The 14,795-nt window shown below is 45.3% G+C and overlaps 2 protein-coding genes across 3 annotated transcripts in view; both read right to left on the reverse strand.

Moving 5' to 3' along the window:
• Positions 1–5,883, reverse strand: part of LOC116830655 (butyrophilin subfamily 1 member A1-like) — a 30,506-nt gene extending 24,623 nt beyond the window's left edge. The window contains exon 1 of the mRNA XM_075071632.1: positions 5,827–5,883. The gene's annotated coding sequence lies outside the window, so the exon portion shown is untranslated. The remainder of the gene's footprint in view (positions 1–5,826) is intronic.
• The window catches only part of LOC116823721 (zinc finger protein RFP-like), a 415,971-nt gene that overhangs the window by 257,811 nt on the left and 143,365 nt on the right, over positions 1–14,795 (reverse strand). The window lies entirely within an intron of this gene.

The raw sequence follows: 14,795 nt of genomic DNA on the forward strand, positions 1-14,795 counted from the left end.
GCCACACCATTAAAACACCCTTCTGGGTTTATGAATTACGTTGTTTGTTCTATGGAGCCTCCTGGCGAGATTGTCACCCTTAATTATCTTGTATCACTCCTTTGCGACATGGTCTCATCATATACCGTCCCTACAGCCAGCCCTTGTTTATGTGGTATGTTTATAGTCGATATTTTTAATAGATTCTACATCCAGAATATCTTGCCACAATCATGAGGATTTTTTTACAGATTTTAAGAACTGTAAATGAGCACGTTGGCCTTTAGGCCTGAAACACTCATGAGGATTCGACTGAGAAGACAAGCTAGAAAGTACCAAATTTCTTATTAAATCGGGGCCAAAATCATCAGATTAGGTGTGAGTGTGTCTCTCTCTAGAGCGTGATTCATTCGACAGTGAAAATCTATTAGTACTGAAATTTCACAGAACTCTATAGTATTATTTGAATTAATTGGGTATTAATTCGTCGCTAGAGTTACAGAAGACCTACAAGCACCCATAAGTGCTCCACAATACGAATATATAGAGTTATTATACCAGTTATTAAAATTAAATTGAAATCTTAGAATTTAGAAAAATCACAGAGGGAAATTCTTCAAGATGTGGCCCGTAATAGACTTAACCGACGGTAAGGTGATTTGCTTGAGACTAATAATGACTTAGTTCAGCCATGCTTGTATTTCACACGTGACGTGGTCCCCATGTGCAGCGTGACGTCCTCTCCGATTGTCCCTGTTATCCGCAATATAATATTCTTTTAATAAACGGTTCTTTACAAATTCCCAATCCAACTGAGCCGAAGAACGATGCTAGTGTCAAGGCTTTACGGATTGCTGAAATGTCAAGACCTGTCAGAAAATATACACAAGGAACTAACACTTCCCGGCGAAGTAGAAGAAACTAAACTGAGCTTAATAGCGTACCACCAACCATTTAAGACTGCTACAAAAAGAGAACGACTTCCTTACACCTCCTTAACACCTACAAATCACATCACCAGCTATAACCTCATATTAGACCACCTGAGGTGAAGAAATAGCTTTATATACATTTCAGTTCTTCATATAACATTAATAGCCTATCAGCCACTTCATATATATAATAGCGTTTATGGTCACGCAAAAATCCCTTTCTTTTTTCACTCTTATATATCCATCCAACACAAGTTTTGAGCGGAAAGGCCAAGGTGCCATCACGATAGAGCATAGGGATAGGTCAAGCTCCATAGGTCCCCTCCTCGTCTATGGGGTCTAGCAGCGCACTACGAACTCCCACCATAAGACTGTGTAAAAAGGCGCTAACGTGAAATGGTCTGCATATCTTTCCATGACAAACTTTCGGCACCTACCAGCCCCCCGTTGCATCCACTAACGGCTCAGAACGCTCTCATTCGAATCTCACTCGAACTTATGCCGTTCCATTACCGTTTCATCACTTAAATCACAATCTCGATCTTAATGTCTGCCTGACACTTTCAACATTACCTCGCCTTCGTATTTTTCATTGACAATGGATCACGTGTGTCTAGTTCTTTGACCCACCGACACCTTTGATTCCACAATCCTACGACCGGATGTACGGATAAACGAACCTAAGAACTTCCCTCAATCGTACACCCCTTCACCATTTTCTCAGTATTAAAAACAAGCGATTCCGGGACGACTTGATGTCCAGTGTCTTCTAGCACACCAGTTTTGTCCAGCACAGCTGCTGGCATCTATCAGTGGCCGAATCCCCACCCTCACTCTTCTGTTCTCACAACCCTCCTACAGTTCCTCATGCCTGTAGCTTCTTATCTAAGGCCTCAGACCCAGTCCGGTCCATTAGAACAGTATTTATTCCGTATGCCATCAGTCACCCGCCACTTTTTTTTCTCCGCGATCCGGGAGGGCGGCCCAAGTGGGAGCGCGCGAGGGGCGGTGGGGTAAAAAATAAGTGAATGGCGTGATCACTTAATGCTTATCAGCTATTTATTTGAATACACTAAATGATCAAGAGTTTGTACGCGGCACATTTCCCTCGCGTGCCCGATCGAGAGAACCATTCGGGGAGAAGGTGAGAATATATATGAAACACAATGCAGTACAGCGAACGATTGACCGAGCAAACAGCAAGGCTGTCCACTCATAGATCCACCTAGTGTACATCGCTCGAGCTGATGCGTCCCTCCCGTCGATCGCAACTTGTTGTAGCCTGCAATTGAGAGCGCAAGCTCGCACTGTAGGTATGATCCGCGCTTACTTCTTTTCAAATCTTTCCCCTTATTCATTATCTTACTCAGTTGACGCACAACACCTGCTAAAGTCATCTTCTTACCTCGACTTGGGCACAATCACACTAACGCCCTTAGTATTAGTTTCTATCATATAAACCATACTATATTCTGAAACATTAGAGACCACACACCAAACATATGAGCTTCATGAAGTCCCTGGCGTTTCCAGTAGTTGGCGCAAACCCTTACTGACGTAGACTAGAATACATAAACTGTTGCTTCAGTGGTCTAAACGCAGTTGCACCCATCTCAATGTCCAACATCCTCGTGACAGCTTAGTCCCAGTCTGAGCGCTCGCCACATCTCATCACCAACGCGTGTCAGACAAGATGCCCAGCTGCAGGAATAATCTCCAGTCATCTCCCTTAGGCTCAAGTAGTATGAAATAGCCAACAATTGACATTATAAAATTACTAGAGGACCGCACCTCCACTCGTCCAGCTGTGTATGCCCTTCAATTCCACTGCGGGACGGTACCTACCTGAATCCATGCCCCGGGCTTCGCTCTAACTCCTCCTCGATCTCTCGTACTCAATCCCTTTCTATCTCAAGAACCCAGACATCCCTGTCAGTCCAGAATTTCTCGCCACTTCGTCTTCAACCGACGGAAACAGAGCAGCTGACCCTCAGCGCCGCATACTATTTCCTGTCTCTCTTATAGTACCCACACTGGGACACAGGGTACACTCAACTGATCCCTCGCTGGTTTGGTTCTTGCTGCAGTGCATCTCATTAGGGGTTGTGAGACGGCGTGGCGGCGCTGGCACCTTCCTAGCCCTGCCCTACTCGCCCCAGGCATACAACACCTCCCAGACCTCCTTTCCCTCCTGCGCTACCACCCGAGCCTACCAACCTCATCTACCCTTGACCTTCCTCCTCCTCTCACCTCCTGCTCCTGCCAAGCTGTCCGTCAGGCACACACAACAGAACGATTCGTTATTCTAACTCTTATTATGTCGCTCCCTTCAAATTAGTCTCGCTAAGTACTATGCTCGAGGACTTTTGACAACACCAACTCGTCTCTTCACTTACACAGAGATTGCAGGGAGTTTTTTGGGTATCTGTAGCGCATCCCCCCCAGCCTACTGCTGTCCCAGCTTTGAAGAACTTGTATTCTGCTGCTCTCTTCAGCCCAGGATTGGAAGCTGAAGAAAGGAAGTTGAATCGGAATCGAACAGACACTTATGAGCCTAGTCAATGCTCTAGTGCATGTCCCAATAATACCTTCCTTACGTATTCCTTAGGCTGCCCCTCTTCTACTCTTTTTTATAAATCGCTGGATCATAAGTATTGTAGCAACTTAAGCTTTAACTGCGTAAATCCGAGACAAAGGCCTCTTGCATCAACCTCATAAATTCAGAATTAAGTGTGGGTAGTTTGGAATTATATTCACCCAAAGTCCTGTCTCTCATAATATGTTTAAATACTTTGCGGCATGTTAAAATCATTGACGTTTATGGTCATCAGATTCTTAATTCAAGAACGCAATTTGACCTAGCCCAATGTCATAGTACAACTTTGTAGACGCATTCTTCTAATCTTTGCATCCATTCCGCCACTGCAAGTCCTACGTAAAAGTCTGTTTATTCCAAACTCGCCCAGGCTGGTTGCTGTGAGGTGTGTATAAATTAGTATCCCCTAGTCTGCAAAGGTAAGTAGGCGTACAGAACACATATCCATAACAAGACAAATCAACCAGAGTGGTACTGAGAGGTTATGACATGGGTAGGGCAACGAAACTAGGAGTGTGTACAAATCTTCGCATCAAGATCTTTAACACAATTGGTTGCTAGAAGATTTCAAGAGTAGATAACTGTTTTTTATTATCCAGTATTTTTAATGTTATAAAACCATCCCAAAGACATCGTTTGAAAACTACATAAGTAATAGAAGGATGCTATAACATGTATTGTCAGAGTACCGGTGTGAGGTAAGTTATGGGCACAATTCTCTGCCGTCTGAGAGGACTCGTGGAGTTGGTCGAGCATCAAGGGTGATGGCCTCAGCTTGGGGCGTTGAGTTGGGCAAGAAATAATGCCTACGATGATGCATATAAGATCATTAAGACTGAACGCTCCACAATACCATGAGGTCTCAAAGCTAAGTTTCCTTGGCCGCTGAGGGACTTGGTCACTAATGTGATTGCAGGCTATTGAATTATCTATTGAAAGAATTATGTAGGAGTCTCCAAGGTCTGCAGGGATGTGCAAAGAAGGGGAAATAGAGCCTCAGCCATTTATAAAAAGGGAAGAAGAGAACAGCATACAGACGGCTAGCGATCCTCTTCAGTCGCCGGCAAATCATGGAGCAGTACCTTAAGGATGCATTTGAAACAACTTGAAGAGAGGGAAGCGACATCAGAATAACAGTCTAAATGAAGTTCACCAAGGGCACTACCTGCCTGACCGAACCTCGATTGCGTTCTAATGAATTAATAGCACGTCGCTCTGTGAGAGGATTTATGGGGAGAAGTGATGGAATTGATATATCTTAAACTTTAGCAAAGCTTTTGATACGGTTCCCAGGTATTCTTTCCAGACTATCGATTTTAGCGCTACTCCTCTCGTTTGGGAGGAGTTCCGAAATCGATTTAAGGAGGCGGTAAAATCGATATTAATGACGACGTCATGTGAACGGATACAGCGTTAAATCGGTATATCGGCCATTAAACCGATTTAAAGTCGCAGTGTAGACCTGGCCTCAGTCCTCTCAGGCTTACTCTGTTAGTGTGTGTTTATCTGATTCTGTGGATAGAGGAACCCATACCTAGGGAGCCTAGGTTCTACAGGGTAGCTCCATTGGGAGGGGACTTGCAGAAGGGAGAAGCAGAGTTCCATATGAAAACACAAGTCACACATGCAGCACATTGATAGAATTACACCCCCTCCCTCCAGAAGAGTAACTCTAATAAATGAGCGTACCCCAAAACAGGATGGAGTTGCTGATTGACTCCAAGGGGCTCCTGGGGCTGGACTCCCCTCATCGGGCTAGAATGTACCCCTGGGCTCTCTGGACCTGGTCCTCCCTTACTGGGGGAAAATAAGAGGTGGCATCTCCCAAACATCACCCGCTTGTGGCACTGGAAGGAGGCGGCACTGGCAATAAATGGTGCTGAGCTGTAATTCTCCCTCTCTGCTCTCACAGGGGGAACAAAATAATTAACAGTGTTGATATTTAAATGATCAGTTCTCCAGTCTGAAGGAGACACACTCACCTAGACTGGCCTGCAGCTCTTGTGATTTAAACCTCACTGATTGATAACACTCACCCTGGTGTAAAAAGTTCCCTTAGTTCAGCAGTGGAAGCTGAGTGTGAAAAAACATTCAGAAACTCAGAGAAAAGTTTCCCACATCAGGTATCTTTCAAGACCTGATATTCTGATTCTGTCACTACACTGCCAGATCATTAATTTTGTGATAGCAATTCCCATACAATGAAGGCTTTACAGAGCTGAATGATGTGTCACACCTGTGCCAGGTAAGTTTAAGTGAAATCAGCCAGTAATTAAAACCCAAAGTTATTACCCATTAAACTTGACAGCAATTGCCTACCTTGTACTCCTGGGCAGCCTCCTTTATGGGAATCACCCTGTGATCCCGGGACAGATGGCAAACCACACAGACAGAAGTTTGATCCTCTTCACAGAACAGTTTCAGAGTCTCCTGGTGTTCCCCACACACCCTCTCCTCTCCTGCTCCCTTTGCTGCCTGTAAACTCAGCCTTTTGACCATTTCTACAACATTTGCCAGCTTCCTGTTCGGCCTGAGGTTTCCCTGTTGCCCAGTTTCTCTGCACTCAGGGCAGGAGGCGGCTGTATCGGATCCCTCCCAGCACTGGGCGATGCAGGCTCGGCAGAAATTGTGCCCACACTCTATAGTCACTGGGTCCTTAAAATACTCCAGACAGATGGGGCACGTAGCTTCCTCCCGGAGACTTTCCAGGGTTGTCTGTGGCCATGGCTCCCTCTGGGCAGTGTAACAGGGTTAGTTTCGCTTTCCCGAACTCAGGAATATGCCCCGCCTGCAGCACGAGCAATTGTGTGTTTCCCTTCCTGGAACTGACTCAGGCTGTTTGCTGAGCTGGAGCCAGATCACCCGTAACGTTCCAGCCCTGGGGGCTTTGGTGAGAAATGTCCCAGTAAGGCTCTGATCCTGCAATCAGCCCCCTCTGCTGACGTGTGGGGACTGGGACTCCGTTCTGACCCCCGCCCCGTCTGATCAGCTGTTGCTTCCTGCCCATCACCCACTCAATAACTCTGGATTTCAGCTTCCCCCCCCCTCCACCTTCCTCATTCTGTCTCCACCCAGGGCAGGGGCGCGAGGGGGAAGGTGTGAACTAGCTGGTGCTTTTTGCTGCTGCTGCTTTAGTTCCCCAGCCGGGCGGGGCTGTAGCGGAACCCAGCGATCCCTGGGGGGCAAGAACATCCCTGCACTGGCTCACCCAGCAAACTGCCCCTCCCCGCCAGCTCCGGGCCCTGGTACTTCCAGAAGAATTTGCCCCGACCCCTCGGATCCTTACTTTGATTTTCCGCTACTTTGGTACTTTCAGTTTTGAAGCGTGTGGAAGGCCCAGGCATGGGGGCTCGGCCCCGACAATTCAGCTACAAATGGCACAAAACTCTCCATGAAGGATCGGGTCCTAAACCCTCCGGCTCCGTGACCTTGAGCCTCGGTGAGTGACAGGGGCGGGGGGCGAACACTGACGGGGGCGGGGGGGTGTCAAGCAGCTGGAGGATGGGGGGAGGAGCTGGAGTTAAGCCCAGGCAGAGGGTGAGAGAGGGTAAAACCTGGCACAGGCAGGGCAGAGGGGGGAACCGTTACCCCGGTGGTCTGAGACCCCACTAGTGTTTGGCAAAAAATAGGGATGGGGGCATAGGCGTGCGCAGCACATTTCATTAGGGTGTGTGTACCCAGGGAATTTTTTTTTTAAAAGGCAAACACCATAAAGGTTGGGGTGCACGAGGGGGTGCGGGAAGGGGTGCATGCCCCTCCCGGGGCCTGATATTTTCTTCATCTCATCTGATCACCCTAGGCTCAGGGGCAAGGGATTGAGGTACAGGAGGGTTGCAGGGTGCAGGCAGGAGGCTTAGGGCAGGGAACTGGGGTGCAGGGTGCAACAGAGGGCTCAGGGCAGGGAGTTAGGGTGCATGGGGGTGCAAGGTGCAGCGGGGGCTCAGGGCAGGGAGTTGGGGTGCATGGGGGTGCAGGGTGCAACAGAGGGCTCAGGGCAGGGTGTTGGGGTGCAGGAGGGGTGTGGGGTGCGGGCAGGGGGCTCGGGGCAGGGGGTTGGGATGCAGGAGGGGTATGAGGTCAGGGCAGGGGTTGGGGTGCGAGGTGCAGACAGGGGGCTCAGGGCAGGGAGTTGGAGGGGGGGTGTAGGAGGGGTTTGGGCTCCGGCCTGGCACCACTTACCTGCAGCGGCATATGCGCCGCTTGCCCTGTCCTGACACCACGCCGCCCAACACATCCCTGCGCAGCCCCTCGGGGGGCTCATAGGGCTCCGCGCACTGCCCGTGCCACGCCTGCAGGTACCTCCCCTGAAGTTCCCATTGGCCGCGGTTCCCCGTTCCCGGCCAGTGGGAGCTGTGGGGGGCGGTGCTTGGAGCAATGCATGGAGCCCTCTGTCCCCCACCCCCCCGGACCCCAGGGACGTGGTGCTGTGCCAGCCGCTTCTGAGAGCGGCGCGGGGCCTGTGGCATCACAGGGGGCAAATCCTGAGGGCCGGATCCAAAGCCCTAAGAGGCTGTATCCGGCCCGCGGGCATTAAGGTGTGCCTGGGCACACCCGGTACATCCTGTGTGCATGCCTATGTTGGGGGGGGTGAGCAGGGGGGCTTTTTTATTTCCCCTCCCGCAGACAGCACCTCTCAGCATGGCTTCCCAAGGCTGGGTTCTTAAAGGCACAGGCACCCCACTGCCTAGTCACTGCAGCTCCTCTTTGACGTAACCCACCAGGGTGCTGCAGCAGGAGACTTAATTTAGTGAAACCAAGCCTTTCTTACACCCCCCCAGGGGGCTGTACACTCCCCCTGAATTTCCCAAATACCCCCCAGTAGTCAACTAGTTACAACAGCGTTGCCAATTTTGTCACTGGTTGGAAATTTGAGTTGAAATTGGAACATTAATACATACTTTAAAAGCATATACAGGGTATGATAAAGCGTATACAGGGTATGATATCTTGTACCTGAAAAGCATGAACAAAGACGAGCTTCCTCACCCAGCTGTTGTTTTTTCTGACAGTGTTGGCCCATTGGTTTTGACAATGTTGGCCAACCTTATAATTTAAAATTATGATTTGTGAGCAAGGTCTGAATGAGCTCCCCCTGACAGCTAATGGTGAGTCTGGGGAAGGCTTCAGGACCAGATTGTATTTACATGAACTCACCTACTCTGCCTTTGCCATTGGACAAAGCTGTATTGTCCAAGTGATCAGTTTTGGCTGGTGTTGGGAGTTTCTGTAATAAAAATGTTTAGTATATTATAATTGATTTTTAAATAAGTATATAAGAATGGCCATATTGGGTCAGACCAATAGTCCATCTAGCCCAGTAGTCTGTCTTCCAACAGTGGCCAATGCAAGGTGCTTCAGAGAGAGTTAACAGAACAGGGAAATTATTGAGTGATCCTTCCTGTGTCGTTCACTCCCAGCTTTGGCAAAGAGAGTCTCTCAGAGCGTGGTGTTGCACCCCTGCGAAGCCTGGCTAATAGCCACAGATGGACATACCCTCCATGAACTTATCTAGTTCTTTTTTGGCCTTCACAACATCCTCTGGCAAGGAGTTCCACAGGTTGACTGTATGTTGTGTGAAGAAGTACTTCTCTTTTTTAAAAAAAAAGAAACAACCTGCTGTCTATTAATGTCATTGCATGACCCCTAGTTCTTGCATTATGTGAGGGAGCTTTTCACTTTCTCCGCACCATTCAAGATTTTACAGACCTCTATCAAATCACCCCATTAGTAGTCTCTTGTCCAAGCCGGAAAGTCTTCCAGTCTTTTTAATCTCTCTTCATATAGAAGCTGTTCTATACCCATAATCATTTTAATTGCCTTTCTCTGCACCTTTTCCAACTCCAATATATCTTTTTTTGAGATGGGGTGACCAGGACTGCACGCACTATTCAAGATGTGAGCATTCCAAGGAGGAGCTTGGTTTGCCAGACTGATCAGCAAAGCCAATGCTGACAAACTATGTGGAAAGGCTGCAAAACACCAATCTGCTGGACTGCATCAACCTGCAGAAAGCCTTATAAGCCAGTCATTGTCAGAGCCAATTTTAGAAGTACTTAATGAGGCTGTTAAGAATGCTGGAGACACAACACAGTTTCTGTGAACAAACATGGCTGTCACATCATAGTTTCTCTTTAAACAAGAGATACCACACGCTGCAGACGAGGGGCCAGTGTTAAGTGCATTGTCACTTGTTAATCCAGAAGTTGAACACTGGTTCCAACCAAGACCAGCGAACGTTCACTATCTTTCTGCAGTAAACTCAGCTGACTGGTTAGAAGCATGCAGTGCAACGGTGACAGACTCAGCAGTTGAAAAAGTGAAGCACTGTCTGTGCATTCAGAAACCTCTCTCAGTCAGGGCAACAGGACAAGTGCATTGCTGCCTGTGCCTGCCTGCTGAGTTGATGAACTGTGATGGTCAGAGATTGCACCAACATAGAAGTATGTTGAAGGTGAACCCTAAGGAAGTTAGGAGTTTAAATTATCCTCCATATGTCCTGCATCCCACTAACATGAATCCAGGCAGCGTCGTTTGGAAGCTGAACACTTTATGCTTCCATCCCACACCACTGTCAAGTTTTAGCAAATTAGGACAAATCAGGACATAAGAACAACCATATGTATCAGTAACTGCTAATGGAAACAGTTCACTATCTCTCCCTGCTACAGGTACAAAATTCCTACAGATAGCAGTTTCTCATGCCATAGGCTGTGTGAAACTGCTATCTGTAGGAATTAGCTACATCAGATAGCACTGCTACAGGTAGCACATTACTATAGATAGCAGTGTCACACAGCCAATAGTGTAAGAAACTGCTCTCTGTAGGAATTAGCTATATAATGTAGTAGTTTTTAGCAAATTAGGACAAAATAGCAGATAAGAACAACCTTATGTTCTTGGTGGTGATATGGGACTTCAACTACCCAAACATCTGTTGGGAAAATAATGCAGCAGGGCACAGATTATCCAACAAGATCTTGGAATGTATTGGAGACAATTTTTTATTTCAGAAGGTGGAGAAAGCTACTAGGGGAGAGGCTGTTCTAGATTTGATTTTTGACAAATAGGGGCAGGTTGAGAATTTGAAAGTGGAAGGCAGCTTTGGTGGAAATGATCATGAAATGATAGAGTTCGTGATTCTAAGGAATGGTAGGAGGGAGAACAGCAAAATAAAGACAATGGATTTCAGGAAGGCAGACTTTAGCAAACTCAGGGAGTTGGTAGGAGAGATCCCATGGGAAGCAAGTCTAAGGGGGAAAGCAACTGAGGACAATTGGCAATTTTTCAAAGAGACATTATAAAGGGCATGAGCAAACTCTACCACTGCATAGGAAAGATAGGATGTATGGCAAGAAACCACCCTGGCTTAACTAGGAGATCTTCAATTATCTAAAAGTCAAGAAAGAGTCCTACAAAAAGTGGAAACTAGGTCAAATTACAGAGGATGAATATAAAGAAATAACACAAATATGTAAGGACAAAGTTAGAAAGACCAAGGCACAAAACGAGATCAAACTAGGTAGAGACATAAAAGGTAACAAGAAAACATTTTACAAATACATTAGAAGGAAGAGGAAGACCAAGGACAGGGTACGCCCCTTACTCAGTGGGCGGGGGTGGGGAACAATAACAGAAAATGTCGAAATGGCAGAGGTGCTTAATGACTTCTTTATTTCGGTTTTCACTAAGAAGGTTGGTGGTGTTTGGGCATCTAACATAGTGAATGCCAGTGAAAATGAGGTAGTATTAGAGGCAAAAATAGGAAAAGAACAAGTTAAAAATTACTTAGACAAATCCGATGTCTTCAAGTCACTAGGGCCTGATGAAATGTGTCCTAGAATACTCAAGGACCTGACTGAGGAGATATGTGAGCCATTAGCAGTTATCTCTGAAGAGTCATGGAAGGCAGGAAAGATTCCAGAAGACTGGAAAAAAACAATTATAGTGCCAATCTATACAAAGGGAAATAAGGAAAACTCAGGGAATTACAGACCAGTCAGCTTAACTTCTGTATCCGGAAAGATAATGGAGCAAATAATTAACCAATCAATTTGCAAATATCTAAAGAAAATAAGGTGATAAGTAACAGTCTCTTACCAGCTTTCCCCATTACTTTGGGGTATGTTCATTTATTAGGGTTACTATTCTGGGGGTGGGCGTGGGGGTCTGTATTTCTATCAATGTACCGCTTTTGTTTTTATACAGACGGACAGACACACACACACACACACACACTTTCACATAGTGCATCTGAGAGGACAAGGTTAATCAGCACTCCCAAGCTGACCCCTTATATGTCCCTGGACTCAGCAGATAAATGTGTCTGACTCTGAATATAAACTTTGCATTTGAACTATATATTCATAATTATATGTGATATATTTTTCCTCTCCTTTCATTGTAATTTAACGGCGGACTAGTGTGGTTATTTGATTTAAGAATTTATTTCTTTGCTCTTATATTTTATTCAAGGAAACTGGACTTGATCCTGCTCTCCGTGCATTCAAAGGGAGATTTGCTATGAATTAATTTATTGTATATCTGACAGGTTGGATCATAGAAACCCCCTTGGAGTTGCCAGCTGATGTGCCAAGACTACTTCTGCCCCTGCTTTCCTACCCTTGCAGCTTGGGACTTCAGTGCCCTGCCTGGTTTGAGCCAGACCCGCTAGCCTGCTGCAAACCCAGACCCAGGTCTGAACCACGTCCACTAACATCCGTAGGCTTAATTGAAAGCAGTTTAAGAAGTGTTCCTGTCTTTAACACTTAGTTGCCCAACTCTCAGTTTGGTCCAAACCCCAAATAAATGTGTTTAGGTGAACTACTAAATTGTTTGCCCTTGATAACACTGATAGAGAGAGATGCACAGCTGTTTGCCCCTCCCTCCAGTATTAATACATATGCTGGATTAATTTAATAAAATCACTTTTTACTTATTAATACAGAAACTAGGATTTAAGTGGTCCCAGGTAATAGCAGACAGAACCAAGTGAATCACCAAGCAAAATAAAAGAAAACAGAAGTCTAAGCCTAATACAGTAAGAAAACTGAATACAGATAAAACCTCATCCTCAGAGGAATTCCAATAAACTTCCTTTTACAGACTAATCTCCTAGTATGGGTTCTGCAGTCACTCACACCCCCTGCAGCTACTGTCCTTTGTTCCAATTTCTTTCAGGTATCCTTGCGGTTGGAGATGCTCTCTCTTGAGCCAGCTGAAGACAAAAGACAAAACTCCCAGGGGTTTAAACAGACTTTCTCTTGTGAATGGAGATTCCCTCCTCGCTCCTATGCAAAGTCCAACTCCAAGAGGAGTTTTGGAGTCACCTGGGTAAGGCCACGTCTATACGACGCGCCGTATCGGCGCGTTACAATCGATTGCTTGGGGATCGATATATCGTGTCTCATCTAGACGCGATATATCGATCCCTGAGCGCGCTTACATCGATTCCGGAACTCCACCAAAACCAACGGAGTTCCGGAATCGACATGGCGAGCCGCGCACATCGATCCCGCGCGGTGAAGACGGGTGAGTAGATCGATTTTAGATAATCGATTTCAGCTACGCTATTCTCGTAGCTGAAATTGCGTATCTAAAATCGATTTTCGCGCGTCGTGTAGACCTGGCCTAAGACATCTGTCCATGCATGACTCAGTTTTTACAGGCAGCATCCATTGCCCACATGCAATCTTGAATGTCTCCAGAAAGACTTCTTATGTGGATTGGAGCCTTCCAAGATCCATTGTTCATTAAGTGTTTCTTGATTGGGCACTTAATTTGCACATTTCTTTTTCAAGAAGCTGACCAAATGCTTCACTAAGGCTACTTAAAAATCAAGCAAGTACACAGCCAATATTCATAACTTTGAATACAAAAATGATACATGCATACAAATAGGATTAATAGATTCAGTAGATCGTAACCTTTACAGGGATATGTTACATGGCATATGTAGCATAAAACACATTCCAATTATATATACATTCATAAGCATATTTCCATAAAGCCTTATGAGGTGCACCGTCACAGTATATTTCTGTTTTGTAAAGTAAGTTACAAACTCTTGGAAATCCAAGCTTATCGGAATAGTCTTTCTCCGTGGTCCCTTTTACTCTGTTTATGAGCCTGACTCATTTTGCCTCTGATATGTTGAAAGAAATGAAATTGGTAAAAAAGGCCCTCCAAGAATCAATCAATCTCTCTCTCTCTCTCTCTCTCTCTGTTTCTCATTCCTTAAAAGTTGTTCTCCATTGGTAGAATTACTACCAACTTTTACACTGATCTGACTTTTTTTTTTTTTTAATGTGGTTTTGCAGGAATAGGACAAAATCAGACTCATAAAGAAAACACAGTTTGAATTTTAATTGAATGGCTGTTCTAACTCCATAATGTGAAAGAGTTCACTTAACAATGTATTTACTCTTTTTTATTTAATTTGTCCTCTTTAGTGTTTGACTTTAATGATTTAATGTTGGTCAGTGTTATGCTCACTATGATAAGATCTTTTCCTCCTTCTTCCTGTTGTCTAGATCAAGTTACAGTGAAGATGGAAGTTCTCTCATTCTGCCACAGCGCCAGAGCCAGCTCCTCTCTCCCTAGTTTTATTGTTTTCTTCCTTATTTGTTATGTTCACAAGATGGAATCAGGTAGGAGTCTGCCCTGTGACCGCTGTTTCTCAGAGAAATTATTTAGGCCCCTGAAGTGTCTTAACAACATGCTTTGCTCAAAATCAATGGAACTCACAATGTGTAAACTCAGCAAGAGCAACACTTTCATTATTCAATTTTTGCCCTGATTGCATTGCTGCTGCTGGGTTATTTTATTTGCTCCTGGGATAGTGCCCAGGCCTGTTTCTTCAAACAAGTATTTTTAAAAGATTGTCAAAGATCCCCAAAGCATTGGGTGGACACTTACTGAAGTGTTTAATAATAACAATAATAAATACAATAAAATAACTTAGTGGGTTTCAGTTGTGAAAAAAGATCAGAGCCATAGTCTGAGACTAATGTGCACAAAAACATAAAAAGAACTAGAATATATGTGCACAAAAACATAAAAAGAGCTAGAATATATTGATGTTGTGACACTTTAAATTGGGCCTGTTAGCTAATACATATATGTTAGGTGTAGTATACACCATATTATTAGGGATTATGTGCATGGTAGTCCTATAATATACATGAGAGAGAGAGTTGGGATGTTAAGTAAACTGAATGTGTGATGCTCTTCCCCCAATTCTGTTCACCAGTATCTAATATCCCATAACACTTTACAAATCTGACATCAGC

Source organism: Chelonoidis abingdonii, chromosome 12 (assembly GCF_003597395.2).
Source record: "Chelonoidis abingdonii isolate Lonesome George chromosome 12, CheloAbing_2.0, whole genome shotgun sequence".
Taxonomy (NCBI): Eukaryota; Metazoa; Chordata; order Testudines; family Testudinidae; genus Chelonoidis; species Chelonoidis abingdonii.